This window comes from Portunus trituberculatus, chromosome 11 (genome assembly GCF_017591435.1).
Source record: "Portunus trituberculatus isolate SZX2019 chromosome 11, ASM1759143v1, whole genome shotgun sequence".
NCBI classification, from domain to species: Eukaryota; Metazoa; Arthropoda; class Malacostraca; order Decapoda; family Portunidae; genus Portunus; species Portunus trituberculatus.
In genome coordinates this window covers 894,633-900,922 of record NC_059265.1, presented here as the reverse complement: position 1 = coordinate 900,922, position 6,290 = coordinate 894,633, and the positions used below count along the sequence as shown (strand labels likewise).

General features: G+C 42.1%; 1 protein-coding gene across 3 annotated transcripts in view; it reads left to right on the top strand.

Moving 5' to 3' along the window:
* LOC123502285 overlaps positions 1-6,290 on the top strand; it is a 34,675-nt gene that overhangs the window by 22,347 nt on the left and 6,038 nt on the right. The window lies entirely within an intron of this gene.

Sequence of the window (6,290 nt, the reverse complement as noted above, 5' to 3'; positions counted from 1 at the left end):
ATACTTTTCTCTGTAACTTTATCTTAAGTTTCCTTTGTGATTGTTCTATTGCTGTTGTGGTAGATGGCCACTGTTCTTCTCCTAAATTTATTAATAATGGAGTTCCTCAGGGTTCTAAATAGGGTGGAATTAAAAGCTTTCCGTCTCATCAACTCCCCTCCTCTGACTAACTGTGTTCAGCCTCTTTTTCACCGCCGAAATGTTGAATCTCCTTCTCTTTATCGCTATTTTCATGCTAACTGTTCTACAGATCTTGCTATCTTCATGCCTCCCCTCGTCCTGCGGCCTCGCTGTACAAGGCTTTCTTCTTCTCATTCCTATTGTGTCCAACTTTTCAACGCAAGAGTTAACCAGTAGTCTCAATCATTCATCCTTTTCATTGGTAAAATCTGGAACTCCCTACCTGCATCTGTATTTCCGAATTCCTGCGACTTGTCTTCTTTGAAGAGAGAGATATCGAGGCATTTCCTCCCTTGTTTTGGCTGACGCTTTTCCACTTTTTAGAGAGCCAGCACTCAAGTGGGGCTTTTTTTTTTAATCTTTTCTTTGTTTCTTGCCCTTGGCTGGCGCTCTTCCAATATGAAAAAAACCTCTCGGGACACGAGTCCTCTGCTCATCAGTCATCATTCCTGTCACCTATCATGATCGTTTATGCCTTAAGGAGCAAATGACCAACGTGTTCACTCCCTTCTGGAATTCACCATGCATGGAAAAACACTTAGTGAATGAAGATAACGTTCCTTGTTAGGAGACGCCATCTTCTTAGTGAGGGAGTGTAGCGAGCATGCTGGCTAGTCACACATCACCAGCTGTGCGTCGCGTTGTGTCTTGCTGCCAAGCCATGACAGTAAATTAGTTTCAAGTAGTATGTAATTGTTAAGGGTAGTAGTAGTAGTAGTAGTAGTGGTTGTCACTCAAACTATGCATTGCAAAGTGTGTTCAAGTGTGAAGGTGAGGCCTCCCTGGACTGTCAATGTCATTCTACGGTCTGTCGTCTTAAACTTTTCAGCCCTTCACCTCTTCATTTAGCAGCAGCCTAAAGAAGTTAGTGTGGTATTTTGTTAATGTTGGCATACATGAACATGCATTTTGTCTCACAAGTATTTCTAAGATCAGTGATTTACGGATAGGTTGTTCTTTATGATTACGTATAATTTAATCTTGCCATATGTATTTGTCATGAGTATTGATATAATTTTTGTAGTTTTCCTCAACGTATTGTTGAATATGTGTTCCTGGAATGCGTGTAAATCTATCCTTAAGTTGTAATAAATCTGTGTTTCTGAGAATGTAATTCTCCACCCTCAGACGTTGACGGGTGCGTGGAGTCGCCCAGATCCTCTCCCTGTGGACCATCTTCTCAGCAGTGTTCGATTCGCCCAGCAGCAGCAACGGTCAGGAGAAGGCGGTCATTGAAGTGTCAAGTCCCCAAGCTGGCATGGTGGTGGGTGTTGTGCTGGGCTTCTTTGGGGTTCTTTGCCTAGCTGTTGGGGTAAGTCAAATAGTTTTTCACTCCTTTATGCTCTGGGGTCTTGCTGTGTATGCCCTTTTGCTGTGTTGTTCTGTGGCTAAGATCTCGTAATTAAGATGTGCATAAGATTCATCCAAAATTTAAACAGTTCCCAAATCATTCCTGACACATTGATAATATTCCAATACTGTATAGTTAGTCGACTCATCTTCAGAGGTTTTTTATTTTATTTTATTTATTTATTTTTTTTTTTTTATCTCACCTGCAACATTTTGACTCTAAAGATGTTTGTCAAGTTGTTGAAGATTCGTCGACGTGTTATCATTGTACCACACGGGTTGGGATTTTCATTGAAGGAAAACTCTCTTCCAAGTCAATTTTACATATATTTCAAATATAGTAAAGTACATTGGAACAAAAAACGATGAAAGTGACGCGGCACTGTGAACCAACAACAGAGAAACACGAGAGGCACCCTTAACACTCTCTCCCCACTTGAATACACCACTTAACTCCACATAATGACACCCTCGATTATATTACCACGAAACTCCGCTACCCTGATCACATTACCCACCTGATCAGAGACCATCGCTCACCGTGACGCGTCCACACCCCACCAATGTCCGAGTAGAGAGTGCCACTCCCTTCATCCGAGATCGCGTCCTTTCCTGCCCCCCACTCAAATCCACTGCCCCGCGTGCCAATTCACACAATGTTAAATACTCTGCCTTCCTTACTCTATTCCTCATTATACATGTTGTAGTACACTTCATGCTAACACTAATATTTCTACCATGCACAACATTCCAAAATCCCTACTCATAAAGTTCCTCCGCTCGTATTAATCATGCGCTTGGTACGGCAGTTTTCCTCCTTAGGCCTACAGAGCCACCCACGCAAACCCGATCCACCTTGGCTCTCCTATCGTTACATCATCCACAATCCCTTCCCCAACCCTTTGTACTACAAGACAACAGGCATTGAGGAGGACGCCATTTCAATATTGTTTCATCTCTTGTTCCAGGATTCAGTACTACTAACGCCAAAGAAGTGAGGCAAGTTTTTGGAGTGAGCGTGCATGAAATACAAAAGACACCAGACTGCTACTACTGCCGGTGTTGCCAAAGGAACAAGAGGAGTAAAAAAAAGGAAGAGGAAGAAGAAAAGGGTGATTCTTGGAGACGTACCAATGAAGTTCTGAAGGTTGGCCACAGATCTTCATCACTGGTGTACTGTATTTCATTGACTATTTGTAGATTGGGTGGATAAATTTGTAGATATGTAGCGGGTAAGGTTTTTTGCAATGCCTTATCTATAGCAGCAGAAAACGGTATTATTTAGAAGTTATGCATAGCATTGTAATAGGAGTGTACAGTGTACATATGTATATAGTATTTAAGAAAGGAGAGTGTAGACCAAGAGAGGAAGGTCACGATTCCTCTGCTCATCACTCATTCTTCCTGTCACCCATCATGATCGTTTATGGCTTAAGGACCAAATGACCAACGTATTCACTCCATGCTGGAATTCACCATGCATGGAGAAACACTTAGTGATAACATTCCTTGTTAGGAGACGCCATCTTCTTAGTGAGGGAGTGTAGCAAGCATGCTGGCTAGTCACACATCAACGGTTAGCTGTGCGTCGCGGAGGATGATGACACGATGTGTCTTGCTGCCAGGCCATGACAGTAAATTAGTACCAAGTAGTAGTTTTTAAGGGTAGTAGTAGTAGTAGTAGTAGTAGTAGTGCTTCTCACTCACAGTATTGCAAGGTGTGATGTAAACGTGGCTGTGTCTGTAGTGATCACAACAACCTGTTCCTTCTTGTGTCTCGAAGAAAGATCACAAAAAGTGTCTTTTTTGTTTTCTGTTGTGAAGCACAAAGGTTACGTGTTTCCCAAGATGATGTTTTGTGAGTCTTTCAATGCAATACTTAATTTAAGTGTCTGGCCAGTGTCTTGTAACGTGGTGCAGTTTTTGTTACTTGTATTTATTTTTCATACCTAATGATATGACGATATCTTGTGAATGATACTCTTATATATTTCTAATGGCAACACAATATCTATTGATATAATAAAATGCATAATGTATCGACTTGTTTTCCTATCAGTTGAAAGAGATGCAACACAATATCTGGTTTGCAAGTAAAGCGAAATTAGTCAACAATTTGTTGCATGGCGCCACAGCGTCTGAGGTGATATGATGCCGCAATATAGTTGCATGGAAATACTAGTAGTAATGTGTAAACTGACACATTCCCGTCCATGATGGCGAAGGTGGGCAGGTGTGGGTGTGGGTGTTGGCGGTGCTGGTGGAGATATTTACATGCTTGTGTGTAGATAGATAGATAGATAAGCTGGTAATTTGAGAGGTTCATTCATACGTAAATGGACAACAGTTCGATGGTGTATACACTGCTACAACAATAAACTTATCAATCAATCAATTAAACATCAATCGTATTTAATAGGCGAGTGATTAGGGGGTGGCGAGCGAGGCTCCCGAGATAGGTTTGCTCTGCGTCACTGGGAGGGATAAACGGTCAACGGGACCCTATACTGATTACCCTATGTGTAAGTGAAGCCAATTACTTCGTCTAGGAACATTTGTAGCATGTACAACAATGATTTAGCGACCTTTTTGCGACTTTTCAAGGAGCTGGTGACGTAGAATATTTTCATTTGGTAACTGAACACCACCACCACCACCACTGACCAGACGTCCATTTCATCACCAGACACCGAGACCTGGGGTGGGGGGAGAGGGAGAGAAAATGTTGTGTTCTGATAAGATATTCTTATTTTTCCTCTTTCTTCTATTCTTTCCTGTCTTCTCTCTCACTCACTTATTCACTCACTCACTTACTCACTCACTCACGCACTCTCTCATTCTCCTGCCTGAATCCTGTCCTCCACCACCACCACCACCACCATCAGTTCATTCCTCCACCACGGACACAAACACGTCTTGAAGGAAGGTTAGTCCGCCGCCCAGAGTCACCTCGGCTGTCTGGCTGGCCACCCTGCGTGCCGCGGGACCAGACGAGCGGTGGAGGGCGGTGGTCGGGGTTGCGGGTGTAACACTGTGTATGAATATTGTTTGTGTTTTAATTAAGGCGTGTACACACTTGTTGCATTTCCACGTATCGGATCACCGTTGCGTAGCAGTGTTGACAGGGTAGTGCTTCACCGTTGCGTGACAAAATATGACACAAAGTTACGTAACGGGTTCGATCCGTCATTTTTCGGTCTTTTGGCGTCAACTCAAAGGAATGATACACAACTCACTAACCTTCGTGTGTGTGTGTGTGTGTGTGTGTGTGTGTCTGTGTGTATAATACTCGTATATCAGGCGGTAGAAATAGAGAATGAGAAAAATAGTACAGTCTGCCTTTTAAGCACCTTGTTTATTGCCTCGCGGAGTTGCCAACACTCGCTGTACAACAAGATACAATTTAATATTTCCTTCTTTGACAAATAACAAAAGCTGGACACGATAACGAAGAGGAAGATGTCACAATAACCAATAAATCGACATGTGGTATTTGTATAAGCATAGCGTCTCATTAATAAGAGATTTAGTAACAGATAGTTATCATAAACATATATACATGCGTCCTGTCTTCACAGACAACATTTTGCTACGGCAGTAGTCTTTTAGCGGTGGTGGTGGTGGTGAACACAGTTGTGGCGGTGGGCTATACTGACCCATGCACACCCACACCCACAGACACACACACACACACACACACACACACACACACACACACACACACACACACACACACACCCAAATAAAGTGAAGTGTTGCTATATTACCGACAGTTTTCAAGAAGCACCAACCACCAGCAGCAAGCCTTCACCACAACACTCCACACTGCCTAATCTTCGTCTATTAAAGGTATTTATAAAGCTATTCAGTTAAGATTAGGTTTTCTTTACATATGAGAGTGAAAACAGTACGCAAATATTTTAAAGTAATGGTATAAGGACCATAAAAAAGAGCAAGGCGTCTGTATTACCCTCTCATATTTGTTTCCTTCATTTACCATAGGCCAAACATGTGTCAGAATGCAGCCACCAGTCTAACATTTCATATAGTCTAGTCAAAATTTCTCTGTGGCTTAATTTTAGTTTGGTGAGATGATAAAGACTATATATGGATGTCCTGCCGCCACTGTTCCCGGGTTTTCTCCGGCCGCCTCCCCGGCGGTCCCCTAGCCATCACCCTACCCACGCCATCACCCTTCTATCGCCAGCCTGCTGGGTCAAATACTTTTTTCGAATATTTCCTGACGGTAATATTGCGCTTCCATGGTATGTTTTATGGTTTCTATAAATGTTTCGTCGTGTTTGAAGTGTGTTCCGCGCCTGTGCTGGGTAAATATGTGGCGTTTAGTGGTGTTTTATGGCGTATGTTAAAGGCTTTTAACGCTCAAAATTTCCCACTTGGAGTTTTGAGCTTTTTCATTTGAAGGTATAAGTGAGCCTTTATGGTAGCAAAAGATTGCCTGTCCTCTTTTAAGTGTGAAATCAATCTAATGAGTGAAATATGTGGACTTTGAAATGGTGTTTGGGGCTGTTGTAAAAAGCTCTTATTTTTCATTATTTTATTTGCTCACGTTTCTGCTTCTCGGTCTAACTCGCTGTAGAATGCCCTAAAAGATAGCTCAGAGTCCCAGAAGTGTGATAAAATACTTGCCAAGTGAAAATGGCTTGACTTTACAGGACGTTTTAATAGATTTATGGGTTAAAATGTTTTGTACTTTTAACGTACTTAATTTAGACCTTTTTAAAAACCAGTTAAGCTGG